General features: G+C 45.8%; 1 pseudogene across 1 annotated transcript in view; it reads left to right on the plus strand.

Annotated features, from left to right (window-relative positions):
* Positions 1–704: 704 nt before the first annotated feature.
* Positions 705–17,498, plus strand: part of LOC308173707 (nck-associated protein 1-like) — a 27,526-nt pseudogene continuing 10,732 nt past the window's right edge. The window contains exons 1-19 of the transcript in view: positions 705–806; positions 3,506–3,616; positions 4,614–4,706; positions 6,277–6,333; positions 6,442–6,584; positions 8,638–8,728; positions 8,833–8,970; positions 9,771–9,819; positions 10,466–10,622; positions 10,893–10,949; positions 11,097–11,185; positions 11,828–11,937; positions 12,414–12,546; positions 12,669–12,750; positions 12,892–12,950; positions 13,293–13,438; positions 16,355–16,487; positions 16,958–17,077; positions 17,473–17,498. The exon at positions 17,473–17,498 is cut by the window's right edge and continues 114 nt beyond it. The product of the transcript in view is annotated as a nck-associated protein 1-like (transcript). The remainder of the gene's footprint in view (positions 807–3,505; positions 3,617–4,613; positions 4,707–6,276; positions 6,334–6,441; positions 6,585–8,637; positions 8,729–8,832; positions 8,971–9,770; positions 9,820–10,465; positions 10,623–10,892; positions 10,950–11,096; positions 11,186–11,827; positions 11,938–12,413; positions 12,547–12,668; positions 12,751–12,891; positions 12,951–13,292; positions 13,439–16,354; positions 16,488–16,957; positions 17,078–17,472) is intronic.

Consider the following 17,498-nt stretch of genomic DNA (forward strand, 5'->3'; position numbering starts at 1 on the left):
AACGCTTGTGTCTCACACACTACCAGTGAGACAGTTCAGAGGGGAGAGGGGGAGGGTCTGGGTTAGTAACAGACAGGAAATCCAAAGCCTCTACTTCCATCATGTCATCTTGTCTGTGTTTCACTTCCTGTTTCGCCTTTAGATATAAGAGGAGTATTCTGAAAACAACGTAACAGCAAATCATGAAGTAGCTGTTTTCAATTTCTTTATTTCTATGTTTTGATATCCTTCCCTCGCCATAGTGTAGCCAACTTTATTGTCAATCTTGCCGAACCAATGTGTTGTAAAGAGGACTACAACTGAAATAAGTACTTTATTGTGTATTATCCTCTATGATTTTATTCATGTACATATGTATGCTTGTCTGTGTTATATGTGCTTGGTTTTAAAAGGGTTAAATTAACTTAACAAAAGTCAACTAAAGCAATAAACAGGGGCCCTAACGTCACGAAAGACTGGGCACACATTTTCAACATTTGAATATTTCAACACACCCAAAAAAAAAAATCTTCAATAGCCTCCCTTTAGTCACCACCCACTCTAGACTCCACCCACCATCTCTATCTACCACCATCCATGTGACAGCTAGGGGGGCGGGGCTTGGGCCGGGTGCACTTGTCCTAGTGGTGGAGGTTCGAGCCGTGACTGAGGTTGCCAGGGAACCGGTGGAGGTGTGGGTGTACACTAGAGGAGCCTGCAGCATCATGTCCAGAGTCATGGCCTACCAACAGAAGCTGGCTGAGAAGCTCATCATCCTCAACGAGAGGGGGAGAGGGGTGCTAGTTCGAATGAACTACATTAAGAAGGTGAGGAAGGAAGGAAGGAAGGAAGGGAGGAAGGAAGGAAGGGAGGGGGGGGGGAGTTTACCTGCCCAGGAACTTATAAATTAGCTGTCTGACTGAAACTGGCTGATAGATTTACAGAGATGTTGATTCATGTGCATCGTCCCTGTAGAGCGAAATGGATTTGGCTACTGAGGCGAGAAATCAGGAAGTTGAAGATGAGTCATGGGTTCTGCCTTATTGGTTTAGTCAAAGAATACCTGCTACACAATACTGATGAGGAAACACTGGTCACAATAATATGTGATGAGGGTGCTTTGAGTTGCATCCGTGTACGAAAGGCGCTATATAAATAAAGTTTCACTTCACTTCACTTCACATGATGAACAAGGCTAACCAGCATTTAATCAAGGGGCCAATTCGGGTTGATTGACAGTACTGTACTACGAATAATGAATAAATGCTGGAAGATATGCAAGAATAATGGCTAAAGGCTGCCTTCCGTTTTGTTTTGTTTTTACTGAGAGAGAAGAAGAGGAGGATAAGACCTAGTGTACAGACACAAAATAGAGAAGACATTAAATAGACATTAAACGCAGTCAGAGAAGCCAGAGGGGCCTCCAAACATATTAAAACAATTTGTCAGACGTTAAGCTGGTGTCAGTCTCATAATAATACAGATATTACAGAATTGTATAGTTATAGAATGATATGAAGTGTCTACAGGACTAATGTCTTCACGCTACACTGTTGTGTCTACATTGTAGGTTGGTGATACATCAGTCGGTGTTTATGTTTATATGTGACAATATAACCTAGGAGTGATAATAATGTATTCAAACTCTCTCTGTGTGTATTGATATTGTATGCAGTGGCTACTTTAATAACTCTGTATCCCTACTGAGTGTGTCTAGAGTACTTTAAAAGCAACTCTACATCTCTACTGAGTGTCTGTATGTTTAGGTGTCTACACATCCACGTTTTACTGTACGTGAGCCAATTTAACCACGGATGATGTGAAAACACTTTCTGTGTACTGCATGTACAATATGTGTACTGGTGGGTGCACGGGGGCTACTTTAACAACTCTTCATCTTCAGTCTTCAACTTAACCAGGGGTGATGAGAAAACTCATGTATGGATACTGGTGTGGCTACTTTAACAACCCTCTACATCTCTACTGAGTGTCTGTCTGTCAGTGTGGCTGTCATCGTGGTTCTCCAGAGAGGAGGAAGTGAACACAGGAAGTCACAGTCTGTCAGCCACCTAGAAACTGCTGTTTCTGTACACATCCTCAGAATAACTCACATGACATCTCCATATACAGCCAACTGTCTCCATATACAGCCTACTGTTGCTAAGGAAGTACGACAATTGCACTTGCAGTGTGAAAGGCAGACAATGATGCAGAAATGGAATTACAGTAACTTGATGATCAGAAACATTTTATACTACTACTACTACTACTACTACTACTACTTCTACTACTACTACTACTACTACTACTACTACTACTACTACTACTACTACTACTAATAATAATAATAATAATAATAATAAAACTGTAACACTACATTTGAAGCTTTAAAACAAGAACAAATAAATACAACAGCATACATGAAAATAAGTTAATACAAATGAATACAAGTACATTTAATAAAATAAATGAAATAAAAACTTATTTGAGGAAGCACTAGCTAAAAGCCTTCAAGTAAAGGTTTTCTTTTAAGCTCTTTTTCTGTTCTTTTTTTTCATGTCCACAGAGCATGTCTGTTTGATATACATGGTCGAAGGCGTTCCACAGTTTTGATACATAATACATAAAAACAGCTTCCCTGCTGTGTTCGTGGAGTACTCTAGGCATGATTAAAAGACCAGCGTTGGAGGATCTAAAGGCTTGTTGTGGTTGATCAGTTCTAAAAGAAACAGGAAGTCAGTGCAGTTCAGCTACAACAGGAGTGATGTGCTCTCTCTTCTTGCTCCTAGTTAAGTGTCTAGCGGCAGAATTCCGTGTTCCAATTTATTTATAAATGTTTTTGGGAGACCAGTAAAAAGTGCATTGCAGTAGTCTAACCTCCTAGTGATAAAAGCATGAATTAGTTTCTCAGCATCCTGTTGTGTTAAAAAAATTGCCGTACTTTGGCAATGTCTCCCAGATGGAAGAAAGCTGTCTGGGTCACTTTACTAATATGGGGATTCAAATTTCAATCTAAATCTAAAAACACCAGACTTTTAACCTGTGATTTGGTCTGGTGAGCCAGGCTCCTGAAGCTTACTAAAAAAAGGGTGATACACTCTACTGTACCACGGGAAATAACACACAAAAGAAAGACTCAGAGAGTCAATATACAGTGCTGTTGGACTCATCTACATGTTGTCTCATAAGGCCTGTAATTCAACAACAACACAATACCACACACCATCCCCATAAAATCCAGTTACACCGGCAGATAGACGACTTATCTACAGGCCTGCGTTTCCCAAAAAAGACTTAATTTCTCAAAAACCTGACCGCAAAGCCGCAAGAGAGTAACGTCGTAACATCAGTGTTTGCAGGCCAATGTTTCTGCGTGTGAACAAATGAAATGTATTCAATTAAAAAGTCTGCTAGTGTAGGGCAGGAGTGGGCCTGGATCTTCAAAAGAAATGAAGTCCTACGTGCGCGAGAAAGCTTTGAGCAAACTGACCCCAGATCTCTGTATAACCTTTCTCCTCTGTCTTAGATCTGCTCCGACCCCAAATCCCGCCCATCGTTCCTGGCAGACAAGGCTATGGAGCAAGCTATCAAATACATCAACAAGAAGTTCCCCAGCATCGACTTCAGGGGAAATAGTGTGAGTAGCTACTGGCCCGACTTAAAGGCGGTCCCTCACACTGGTCACCAGTGTTGAGGGAGCAGGTCCTACCTGATTGGATCAATATCTTTAACAGACCTTAGGCACAATGATGTAAACAGATGCATTTGATTTTCACATACAGTAGCAGGCACATATCATCATTTGGAAATGATCTCTAATCGGATTTGAAATAAACTGAGGCTCCTCTTCTCCTCTCCTGTCCTCTCTTATCCCCTGCTCCCCTCTCCTCTCCTGTCCTCTACTCTCCTCTCCTCTCCTCTGCTCTGCTCTGCTCCCCTCCCCTCTCCTCTGCGCTGCTCCCCTCTCCTGTCCTCTCCTCTCCTCTCCTCTCCTCTCCTCTCCTCTCCTCTCCTCTCCTCTCCTCTCCTGTCCTCTACTCTCCTCTCCTCTCCTCCCCTCTCCTCTGCTCTGCTCCCCTCTCCTCTCCTCTCCTGTCCTCTACTCTCCTCTCCTCTCCTCTGCTCTGCTCTGCTCCCCTCCCCTCTCCTCTGCGCTGCTCCCCTCTCCTCTCCTGTCCTCTCCTCTCCTCTCCTCTCCTCTCCTCTCCTCTCCTCTCCTCTACTCTCCTGTCCTCTCCTCTCCTCTACTCTGCTCTGCTCTGCTCCCCTCTCCTCTCCTCTCCTCTGCTCCCCTCTCCTCTCCTCTCCTCTCCTCTGCTCCCCTCTCCTCTCCTCTCCTCTGTGCTGCTCCCCTCTCCTCTCCTGTCCTCTCCTCTCCTGTCCTGTCCTCTCCTCTCCTCTCCTCTCCTCTCCTCTCCTCTCCTCTCCTCTCCTCTCCTCTCCCATCTCCTGTCCTCTCCTCTCCTCTCCTCTGCTCCGCTCCCCTCCGCTCCTCTCCCCATCTTTCTCTCCTCCCCTCTCCACTCCTCTCCCCTCCTCTCCTCCCCTCTCCTCTCCTCTCCTCTCCTCTCCTCTCCCCTCCTCCCCTCTCCTCTCCTCTCCTGGTGAACCGGTTGTACATTATCGGTGTGCAGCAACATCTGACCAACATCCAGAGGCAGAAGTCCGAGATGATGGTCTCCACGTCTAGTTACTACGACTCCTTCCTGGACGTCATGGAGTTCAGGGTGAGACTGAGCTTCTCTCTGTGTCATGTGACAGACGGGGTTCAACCACAGCTCTACCATGTCGTGACGTTAGAATCATAAGGTTCTATCTCCATTTTTGTCAAAATTTAGTTTTTTACATAATCTGATCCATTAGGTGTTGACTGCCAAAGACGCCAATTGGCGTCTTATAGAATAGTAACGTTGACTGCCAAAGACGCCAATTGGCGTCTTATAGATTTTTATTTTTTTTTCGCGGGGATCGCGTTATTGACATGTTCTACACCTTGCGAGTGAATTTCAGACTTGGTGTAATGTATTTCGGTCCCAGATGGGGGCAGTAGTTCGATAAAAGCCTGGAGAAGGAAGTGGCTTGCTGTGGGTTGTAGTAATGGCGAAACGGATCAGGGTATGTGCCAAACGCGGCGCGGAGCATTGCGGCGCGGAGCATTGCGGAGCATCGCGGAGCAGCGCGGCCATCGCGCGACTCTTCAAACAGTTCAGAGTCGGATGATACAGAAAAAGTGCAGGAAAAAAGAAAAAAGTTCTGCAGAAAAAGCTCGTTTTCTCTGTTTATTGGTCAAAATCAGGTGTTTTTGCTGAAACCACCCTATGTTCTACGGCCGATTTCTAAACACTCAAAGAGGCTAGACACAAACGTTCTTTTTCTGATGAAAGAAGAGAGTCTAAAGTTTTGGTAGATATGTTCAATGTTTATGTAGTCCGAAAAGTCAATATTTGGTGGGTCTTCAAAGTTCAGAGAAAATGCCCCAAAAGTCTGGCAATGTGGAGCTCTCCGCTCGTGTTATTTTTTTAAATATATATATATTTTATTGTAAATAATAAAATACAAAGGTTCCATCTCACAAAACATAATGGAATGTAAAAACTTTGACGCTCAATATCTCTGAACTGCCCTAAACGGAGATAGAACCTTATAATTCTAAGCTCACAATGTGGAAGACACAAGCGTCTATCATTAGGCCCAGAAGACATCCTCACCGGTCTGAGGACGATACTTCCTCAGTTGACATTTCCCTAGCAGGGGCTACCGTTATCACCATAGCGTGATTCCAAACCACATCTGCTACACACTGTTACTATTACCACAGACGTTCAGGTTTTCTAAATTGTAATTTACATATAAAGTGATTCTTTCCCCCAGTTGAAACAAATGGCACATTTCCAGGCGAGACAAACTGCGTTGAGCTGCTAAACCTCAGGCACAGTCCTTTCAGATAATCGAGGTCTCAGCAGGGAACACATGAAACGTTGCAGCAACATTAAGAAATAGCAACTAACTCAAGGATTAGTTGTACCGTGTCCCCTGTATTATTATATCATAATAATAATAATAATAATAATAATACTTTTAAATTATATAGCGCCTTTCACAAACCCAAGGACGCTGAATCATATCATCTTATATACATATAAAACATCATACATTCAAATACTGTTGAATAGCATAATAATATCAATAACAACAACAACAACAACAACAACAAAAAGGTGCAAGTCCAATGGGGTCAAACATAACAAGTATATGAAAGGTTTATATTATTCTAACTATTCACTATCTATTTTACAGGATCATGTTTATGAATTGCTCAACACAATGGATGCCTGCCAGTGCTTCTTTAACATTGTGAGTATGCCACCGAGTATGACGGTTTCATTTACCAGATGATGATGTTGTTGGTAATGACCTTTGAACTCTCTATTCATTCTTCACCATGTTTTATTCTATTTACAGGCCGTGAACTTTGACTTCACCAAAAACTACCTGGACCTGATCGTGACGTATACATCAGTCATTATCATGCTGTCTCGCATTGATGACAAGAAAGCACTGGTGGGCATTTACAACTGTGCCCACGAGATGTCCAATGGTAGCAGGTGAGGATCAGGGGAGGCTGGTGGAGGACTGGGCTCATTGTACTGTAATGCATCATGGATTGAACTCCTCTGATGAGGATACTGACTGACTCTCAAGAGTTTCACTCCCCCTGGTGGGTGTAAAAGGAATAGACAGGTGTCCAATGGACATTGGAAACTCTGACCAGCAATGCATGCATGGGCAATTTTAGACCCTTTTTAGGTGTGCTTCAATAACCATACATTTCATCTCACCACCCCTAAAAAAACAAAACATATTATTATTAATCATTACTATTATTTTCTGAAATAATTTTTTAGCCGATCCAATGCTTTTAAACGCTCAAGGGGAAAGGTACATCAAAGTGCTCCTGGGTGAAAGGAACACTGTGTCCCAACATCTGTGTTGTGTACAGATTACACTACATGGCCTATACACTGCTTAGTTGTTGGTGGAAAGTGAGTGTTGATGTTGGATTGGATCAGAACCATAGAGTAGTCCGTACTGTACACAGCCCATAAGGGTATGTGTGCAGTATAGTTAAGTAAGTAGCCTTGAGAACCGACGGTTCTGGAGCCTAATGGCCCATAGGAGGAGGAGCCTATCTCCTGTTTCCATAGCGCTTAGACAGCTTGATGTACGTGTACACCCCATGGACATGACGCCGGTATGTCGCAGGGTCTTACCCCCAATCCAACCCTTAATGCTGAGTGCCAAGCAGGGAGGCATCGGGTACCATTTTTTAGTATGACTCGGTCGGGGATCAAACTCACAACCTCCCAATTTCAGGGCGGACACTCTAACCGCAAGGCCACTGAGCTGGTGCGCGGAGTATGGTATTGAAGTCCAAATGTTCAAATGAACAACTGTCGTCGGGTAGAGTGTGTGACTCATGGTCCATGAGCACCACCCGCTCAACTGTTCTAAGTGGCCCTGAGGTAAACACCTCGAGGCCATTCTCTCAATCGCTCTCATTCACTCAATTAAATATGACATTTGGCGAAGCAACCCGCTCAGTTATGGATATTGAAAAGCTATTAAAAGAAGATCACATCTGCCACAGCTCTCTCTACTCTCTGAGGTGATGAGTCATCGTGAGTCAGCGTTGTCCCACACTGATGACAGTCTTTAAGTTGACTGACAGAAGCACACTTCCTATCTAACCTTTTATAGGAGAGAGCTAAACGCAAGTCAACTCATTGTGACATTTTGAGTGCACCCAATTCGCGTCATCTTCATTATTATTTTTTACCAAAATGGCAATTAGGCATATCTTGATCAAAGACGGGAAGAGAAGGGAAAAAAATGAACACAAAGCCATGGATTTGAATGTCACTGCAATTTTCCCTTGCTCTTCACATGAAGCCGTGAGGGCCTTAGAGAGCTGTGTGACTAAGCCCGTTTCTCTGGAGCTGGCTAAGAGCTCCACGGTAAAAACGTGTACCTTTGAGTGAGTGGCTCTCATAAAGAAACATTTCCCATCTCCAAAAGTTCAACCACAAATTGAATATAATAGTGGTCCAAGCAAGGAGGACAATAAGTTATTAAGGAGAGTACACAATGCCTGGGGCCTCATTTATAAAAAAGTACTTGAACGTCATCTTTGACTTTCACGTAAGCACATTTTTCTAAACGGACGTAAGCATTATTTATAACACTGGCTGCGCTTGTTTAAAATTGCGTACGTGCTTCCTTCTATAAATACCAACACAGGTGAACGTAGAGCTACGATCGTTTCCACGGTCAAATTGACTCACGTTGAAATGTTATAAATCACTACGTTGACGTGGTTTTCTACGTACAACACGGGTAAGATCAAATTTGATCCAAAGTACTTTCTATAAATGAGGCCCCTGCACTGTGTTTGGACATCACATTCTTTGGAAAGTTAGAGCAAAGTTAGAGCAAGTGCACAGAGGCAACAGTATTGCATCTTTGATTGACTGAGCACTGATTGACCCTTTTTAGACTGATTGCTTGATTGCTTCATTGTTTGATTGTTTGTTTGATTGATTGATTGATTGATACATTTTGGATTGACTATTTTGATTGACTGAGTGATTGACCCTGCTGTGACCCTGCCTACCCTCGCCTGGGCCAGATGTTCCTGGAGTACGAACAACCCTGGAGGAAGCTGATAGAGGAGTTCGGTCCTCACACCAAGGTGAAGTGAACTCTGACCTTACAGTACATCATGCCCTGACTGTACTTCAGCCATGTTAGAGCCCACTGACCTATTCTCCCCCTCCCCCCCTCTCCCTCTCTCAGTCGGTGACGGAGGCGGTGCTCTCGCTGCAGATGGTGTACCCTCGTAGGAGCCTGCCGGCGGAGCAGTGGCGTAGCGCCCAGCTCCTCAGCATCCTCAGTGCTCCTGCTGCCATGCTTGACCCTGCCTGCTGTAATACTGTAAGCATCCACTCCCCTCTAACCTCTCCTCTCCTCCCCTCCCTTCTCCCCTCCTCTCCCCTCCTCTCCTCTCCTCTCCTCTCCTCTCCTCTCCTCTCCTCTCCTCCCCTCCCCTGCCCTCCCCTCCCCTCCCCTCCCCCCCCCCTTCTCCCCGCTCCTCCCCTTCTCCCCTCCCCTCCCCTCCCCTCTCCTCCCTCCTCTCCCCTTCCCTTATCTTCTCCCCCCCAGCCCTCCCCTCCTCTCCCCTTCCCCTCCTTACCCCACTGTGTCCTATCTTGCCCTGCTGCCTTCCAGCCATTAGTCTCTTTGAAGGGCCATTGTTCTCCCCAAGCCTGTGGTTCTCTCTCTCCATGGGAGATCTACTGCTGCAGCCAAGCAAGCAGAGCTCTAGGCACAACACACATCCTATACAGAACATGATCCATGCTCTACCTGAATACAGAGTGGTTCAGATTAAAGTTAGTTATTAAACTTGAAAAACGAAACTATATCCAAAGGGGAGAAACCATTCATTTGTTGTGGGTTAGGTATTATGTTCTGTGTTATTACAAAGTAGAAATACATGACGTACTGTCCAAGGGAGGCTGGCGGAGGTAGAAATCGGAGGACGGACTCATAGTAATGAATAAGGAATGGTATCAAACACACATGCATTACAATGAGCCCGTACTCTGAGTTCTCCCTGCACCAGTGTCGCCTGGTCCTGTCCGGTCCGGTCCTGTGTCCTGTACTGCAGGCCTACAATCATACAGTACCTATAGAAGATGGTTAAAGGCTTTGAATTTTGTGTTTGATTGCAGATGTCCTGTGAATACCTGCCCATGGAAGTGATGGAACGCTGGATCATATGTGAGTATTAACTCCCATCCTCACCCAGCTCAGTGGCCTTGCAGTTAGAGAGAGTCCGCCCCGAGATTGGGATGTTGTGAGTTTAATCCCCGGCCGAGTCATACCAAAGACTATAAGAATGGTCATCCTCAAAGCCATCCTCAAAGGGGCTCTCCCACAGGGACAGCCGAAGAAGAAGAAGAACTCTTTTCGGAGTGTGTGTTGACCTGTTCCTTGTGTGGTGCGTCGGTCTCTCCTGTCCCCTTGCAGTGGGTTTCATGCTGTGTCCCCTCTAGGGGGAGGCCGGCGGAGGTAGACATGGGAGGACGGGGCTCATCGGCGTGCATGGAACGGAATGAGGAACGGCATCACAACACATGTACCGGAACATATACCGTTCCGTTCCATGCCTTCCGATGAGCCACCCGCCGTCCCATGTCTACCTCCACCCCCCCCCCCCCCCCGTAGAGGGGAACACAGCAGGGGACAGGAAACCCACCGCAGGGGACAGGAGCGCGACACAGGACACAGGAACAGGTCAACACACACTCCTAAAGAGTTCTTTCGTCTTCGGCTGTCCCTGTGGGGGGGGAACCCTTTGAGGATGCCTTTTTGGGTTCCATGTCGAACCCTCTTCAAAAGGCCCCTTGTCGTGTGTCTCCTGCAGTGGGATTCCTGCTGTGTCCTGGCAGCCTGAACACCAACCAGGCCTCACAGGACCTGTGGAAGATGGGTTTGCGAAGCGGCCTCTACCTCACCCTCATCAGGGACGAGGTGCTCAACATCCACAAGGTCTCAGAGGAATGCTTCGATATCATGAAAGGGTGAGGGGAGAACAACTTTTTTTGGTTTATTTTTTTTCCGAATTCGATTAGAACTTTATTGCCGCCGCTCGGCGGTGCACGACAGGCGTTTGTACCGTGTACCGTGTACTGTTGTACCGTGTACTGAGAGACCAGACTTACCATGGGTTCAGTGTTGCTTGCTTTTGGTTGGTTACTTTTACTGTACTTACTGTAGCCCTCTGGGCAACATGGTGAGCTTTTTAGTCACCGGTATCCTTAGCAACACCACTTTTATTCCTTCTACATCAGGCATAGTAAACGTATCGTGGACGTCAAAGAATGCAGGGAGCACACGGTTGTCAACTGGTGAGTATATACGGTTATGTCAAATAATCAGGCAATCATATATAAGTACATAAGTAACTGCTAATACCAAGATCTGATCAATATACTGGATTTATATCTGTCCGGTTTAACTCAAGCCGTGTGTGTTTGTTTCTATGTGGAGAACAGTGCAGCGATGCACAGGGAGAAGAGACATTTCCTGAGAGGTGCTTTAAAGGAGCTGGGGAAAGTACTGGCCAGGCCTGTTGGGGCCCAAGGTACATGTGGCCAGGCCTGTTGGGGCCCAAGGTACATGTGGTTCACTCTACTGTTTCATACTGTATGTCTGTTAGCATTAATGCTACTGAGGCCCAAGGTACATGTGGATTGTGGCCATTCATCAATTTAGATTGAGCTGGGTGAGGGGGATAGAGGTATTGGAGGGGGTGTGCAATGTTCCTCCTGTTGGGGGTGGGGTGGGGCTGGGTGAAAGGGTAGAGGTATGAGGGGGGGGGGCTAGGGAGCAAGGCTACCGCCAGGATTTTTGAGTTCAGCATATTGACAGCTGCAGGGAAGAAGCTGTTCCTGAGCCTGCTGGTGGTGCAGGAGCCTAGACTCCTTACAGCGCCCCCGTGTGGGAGGAGGGCAAACAGTCCGTGGACTGGGGTGAGAGGTGTCCTCCTCAACGATGCCTCGAACCCTCCTCCTCCTCCTCCTCCTCCTCCTTCTCCTCCTCCTCAATACTGTTTATATATTGAAGGCACATACATTACGTCAAGCTCTTGAATAAAAACAGATCAGTTTATGGTCAATAAATACACTCCCATATTTGTTTTTATACCTCATGAGTGTGGGCATCAAGCGCTCTGAACGTTGACCATTCCTCTCTCTGTCGTCTTGTCTGCCAATCATTCCCCCAGGCTCTGTTTGTCTTCATGGCTCTGTCGTTCTCCCGTGACGAGGTCCTCTGGCTCGTCAGGCATTCGGAGAACATACCCAAGACCAAGACGCCCGAGGACTACGTCGACAAGTAGGTCTGGAGTAGATCTGAAACAGAGACTGTCGGCTTCACCTTCCACTCCAGACTCCCATATCGATTATATTGTCCCTTCCAGTTCTCCAGACTCCCATATCGATTGTTTACATAACGTGCCTGTAGAGAGGTGACTATAACCGTGTGTGTGTGTGTGTGTGTGTGTGTGTGTGTGTGTGTGTGCGTGCGTGTGCACGCACGTTCATGTGTGTGTGTGTGTGTGTGTGTGTGTGCGCGCGCATGGGTACATATGTGCGTGCACGTTTGTGCTCGTGCTTGTGTGTGTGTGTGCATGTGCGTGTGTGTGTGTGCGTGTGCGTGTGTGTGTGTGTGTGTGTATGTGTGTGTGTGCATGTGTGTGTATGCGTGCGTGTGCGTGTGTGTGTGTGCGTGTGTGTGTGTGTGTGTGTGCGTGTGTGTATGCGTGCGTGTGTGTGTGTGTGTGTGTGTGTGTGTGTGTGTGTGCACTATAGTCAGATGGCAGAGCTGCTGTTCCATATGGAGAAGCTGAGGGATCTGATGACCAGACACAGACACGTGGTGCAGCGCTACCATGTCCAGTACCTGGCCCAGTTTGATGCTCTGGTGCTCAATGACACCATCCAGGTGAGTGACATCATACAGGTCACGAAGGTTACTAACACAGGAAGTGACCAGCATCCCATTAACCCTAACCCTAGGTAACAGAGACTCGCGATGATGACGATGTTGCTCCTTCTTCCTCCTAGTCTATCTACGTCTGCCCAGAGGAGGAGTCGGTCCTGATGACATCATTCGTGTCCACCCTGTCAGCGCTCACAATCAAACAAGGTAAACCAATTCGTTTTTTCCCCAAACGGAGAAAGAAGTACGCAAGGAATCAAGTTTCTAGCCGTTGAGAGAGTCAACGTCTCTGTGATTCAGACGGATGTATAACGCCACTGAACTGAACTGTGTCCCCCACCCCAACAGTGGAGGACAGAGAGGAGTTTGACCTCAAGGCCCTTCGACTGGATTGGCTCAGACTGCAGGTATACTACAACTGTACAACAGTGCACATCTGGCTTAACATGGATGACATGTATGATGAATTCTCAATCTACAGTCTTGCTGTGGAAACCTTTGAATGGTTTCCGGGTGTCGCTCGTCATCGTTTGGCTCAGTGGGTAGAGCATTAGCTGCTTGCCATGCAGGTTTGGGGTTCAATCCCCTCTGGGACTGTAGTCACATGATCACTGTAATAAGATGTTTCGATGTTAAAAGTGTTTGACACCATTCCTCATTCACCTTGATCCATTACGATGAGCCCGTCCTTCGATATCTACCTCCGCCAGCCTCCCCCTGCATCGTATGCTTATTGTTCTGTGCTATAGGCCTACACCAGTGTGGCCAAGGCTCCACTGGCTCTCAAGGACTACCCAGACCTGCCCCAGGTGATGAACATGACCCAGTTCCACACCAGGATGTTGGATAACCTCGACGAGCTGCTCCAAGAGACCTCTGAGCTCTCTATCCTCTGGTCAGTGATAGTAGTACAAAGATATGAACGCAACACTTTTGTTTTTTGCTCACATTTTTCACGGGTTGAAATCAAAGACCTAAGACTTTTTCCTATGTACGCAAAATACCTATTTCTCTCAAATGTTGTTCTCAGAAACAATCTGTGTTAGTGAGCACTTCTCCTTTGCCAGAGATAATCCATTCACCTGCAGGATTATTGCACAGATGTGCCTTAGGCTGGTCACAATAAACGGCTACGCTAAACTGCAGTTTTATCACACAGCACAATGCCACAGATGTTGCAAGTTTTGAGGGAGCGTGCAATATTTCAAAACAATTATTGTTATTGGTATTTAAAAAACAAATGTATTTCTATTCAATGTCTAAATCTAAATCTATTCAATGTTATTCCATTCTGTAGTTATTCCCAAATTTCTCCACAATACAACGTTCTCTTATGGGAGGATTTAGGACCTAAGTCATCAACGGACCGGATAGAACTAATGTACTAATGTACTGTCTGTAACTGCGCTTTGTTATATTGTAGGGCTGTAAAACATTTAAGCGACTTAATCGTATGTTTTGCTGTGATTAATCACAAATGAATTTCTGATTTTTGCTGTGATTAATCACAAATGAATTTCAGTTTTTCGCTGTGATTAATCACAAATGAATTTCTGTTTGGTCAAATTGAGCCCAAATGATGGATGTTTTCATAAAAAAAAACTTTAATATAACAAAACAAACATAGAAAAAAGTTGTCTTCTGTACATTACTATACTGTCTATGACAGGGGGGGCTGGTGGAGAAATGGTAGGACACACATGTTTGAAACCATTCCTCATTCGGTCCCCATGCATTACAACGAGGGACCAGTGGCGGCTGGTGCTAAACATTTTGGGTGGGACACAGGTTATGGGGGCATGCTCCACGGGGAAGAATATCAACTTTAAAATCTGGATTTACAGTCGATTTTAGCATGAGAATAACAGTGTTTCCCCTAGGTTTGCTGCCACGGTGGCATGGACCGTGGCATGGACCCCCCCCCCCCCCAGGGGGTAAGACCCTGCGACATACCAGCGTCATGTCCAGGGGGTGTACTAACTTGTACATTAAGCCGCCTCACGCTACGGAAACAGGAGATAGGCTCCTTCCCTATGGGCCATTAGGCTGCAGAACCATCGGTTCTCAAGGCTACTTACTTATGTGGTCTTGACTACCTGTCCACTTTCTCATCTGGTTCTTGCTCTCTCTCTCTCTCTGGTGTGCCGACACCATCCTGCTCTCTCTCCTTCTCTCCCTCCCTATCCTCCTCTCTCCCTTTTGCTGTCAACCAAAAGGCAAACATAACAACCAGAGTATTTATAATCTAATAAGAGGTATAAATTGATCCATATAAATTGTTATTCATATATACATACAGTACATATCATATATTCGTCAGTCAGGGACTCCAATTAAATGTCACGTAGCCTATAGGCATCTCCATCAATCCAGGATTCATTACATTGTCTACTGTCACATTGCCCATATAGTGGACTGTTGTTCAGGTATTGATGTTAGCCATTGATGTAGTCAGGATTATAGAATTGGTTTAATTACCTGGATGTAGTGTGCCATGGCCTCTCTGTGGTCCGTGAAGGAGGCAGTGTTGTTAGCAAATGTGACAATCAGCTTGCGTGGAAATAACAGCCCATACCTCACGTTAGCCTCCCGCGGGGTTGAGGTCCCAGCTTGTCGGCACCAAACACATCGCATAACAGGGAATTCATAAAAGCAGTGGGATTGCCTTTCTCACTGTCTTCAGGCAGTCCCAACACTCGAATATTAAAACTGCGGCTACGTGCTTCAATCTGTTCAATTTTCTGTTTCAGTGACATATTATCCGACTGTGATTGAGAAAGTTTTTGTTCGATATCAGTTAGACGGCGTTCCGTCTCGTTAGCGGCTGTTTCCAGGTCCTTTACCTTGGTCGTATTGGAAATCATATCCTTGCGGAGTGAATCCAGACATTCTTTAATTGGTTTAAGTTTCAGATCAAATGCGGAGTCAAGCTCTTCACGTATGACTTCTCTCATAATTGATGCAAGTTCTCCGCGGTCCATCACCGTAACTTTTTGTTTTAGATCGCTTCTTAGATTTCTTAACTCTCTGCTGCCAGTAGCGTTGGCCATACAACTTGAGTAACCTATATCAAACAATCAACAAACAGCCGGTGCGGAGATTGCGACCACAAACGAGATAAGTTTGACTTCGGTAATAGGTCCAGTTGCAATATCCTCAAGTTAGGAACAAAAGATGCCTCCTTCTAATCCTTTTGTTCAATTTGTTTACAGAAATAAATCCTCCTTACATTGTAAAAAACTTAATTTGTTAGGAGAGCAGTCGTGCGTGCGTTCAATCCATGCTGCCCCGGAAGTCGGAAGTCCTCAGCATATGCATTTTCTGCTATACAACCGGATATTCAGGGCGCAATTTTTGCGCCCCGGCCGAGAAATAGGAGACAGCCAATTGGAGCGCTGCTACAGCTCACGTGTAAGCGAAAAGTATTTGGCCTGCCATAGACTTGCATTCGGCCGGCGCCCCGACTCCTCCCCCTATGTATTTTAACAGTGAATTTTACACACACACAGATAAAATGTTTATTGTATTGGAGGATTTTTAATGAATGCTGATAGGCGCCGACAGAATATCAGCCGCATTTTGTGAATAAACAATGTTTATTTTTTTTTGTAAACTTTACAAATCGCAACTAGGAAGTGAAGGTGGGGGCGGCGCCCCAGCGCCCTCTATCGGCCAGCCGCCACTGCGAGGGACGGACGTCCTCCGAAATTCCACCTCCACCAGCCTCCCCTATAAACACACTGACACTCCCCTATAACACACTAACACTCCCCTATAACACACTAACACTCCTGTGTTTGTCTAATCACAGTTTCTACCCGCGGGTGTTTGAGAAGATGTTCAGCCAGAGCAGCGAGGAGGCCCATATGCAGCGCTACCTGATAGCCTTCCCTCTGGTCTGCTCCCACTTCCACCACTGTGGCCACCAGCTATGTCCAGAAGAGGTCAGTAGAGAGTCACCATCACCTGGTCTCTAGTGTCATACACCCAGTGGAGGTTATTGGACGTAGGAATCGGAGGACGGGGCTCATTGTAATGCATGGAATGGAATGAGGAATGGTATGAAACATGTGTGTGTGTGTGTGTTTGATACAGTTCCTCATTCCGTTGCATGCATTATAATGAGACGGTTCTCTGATTTCTACCTCCACCAGCCTCCCCTGGTAGGAGTAGGATAGCTAAACTATTACTACTGATGGGCATTATATGGATAACAGTGATACGAGCAGCACTGTTGACCGTTATTGGAATTATTATCCCTGTCACGTGTGAAACAACTCCAACAACAAACTTTGAACATCAGTCTAAATATAGCAGGTCTGGGAGACTGTTCAGAGACATCTGTGTTATTTCTGTGTTATTCTTTCTGTCTGTCTGTCTGTCTGTCTGTCCATTCGTCTGTCTGTCTGTCTAGATGGAGACCATCGAGAAGAAGAGTCTGCGTCATTGTGTCACCTTCCTGGACGAGATCGCCAGGCAGACCGGTCATGTCGTCTTGGCGATATGTGCCGAGCAGTGTAACCTCAATGACCAGGTGAATTCTGGGAAGCTCACGGGGTCACAAAACAAATTAACCTAACCAAGGATCGATGTCTAGCTGCACTCGATTTTCCCCCAATTATAATATAATTGATATCATCACACAGTAGTCACAGCAGGCAATGTTGTTGTTAGGTATAACAGCAGGAAGCACTTGAGAAACAGAAGTATTAGTGTTGCTACCGTGGAAAGGGAATAGGGTGCAATAAGGAGCGCCCAGGGTTGCTATTTTTTACTCGGTGGAAAATATGACGAGGCTATTTCATTTAGACTCTCAAGTGCCTTGGTTTTTGCGCGGGGGAAGCATTAAAAGCAAAGGTCCCACTGTTTCACTGTAAACACCGTACCGAATTCACTTTCTACCGTCTCCTCTTTTCTTTGGTCCATTAGCTGTTGCCTAAACACTGCGCCCAGAC

Source organism: Nansenia antarctica, assembly GCF_963989245.1.
Source record: "Nansenia antarctica genome assembly, contig: SUPER_18_unloc_1, whole genome shotgun sequence".
Taxonomy (NCBI): Eukaryota; Metazoa; Chordata; class Actinopteri; order Argentiniformes; family Microstomatidae; genus Nansenia; species Nansenia antarctica.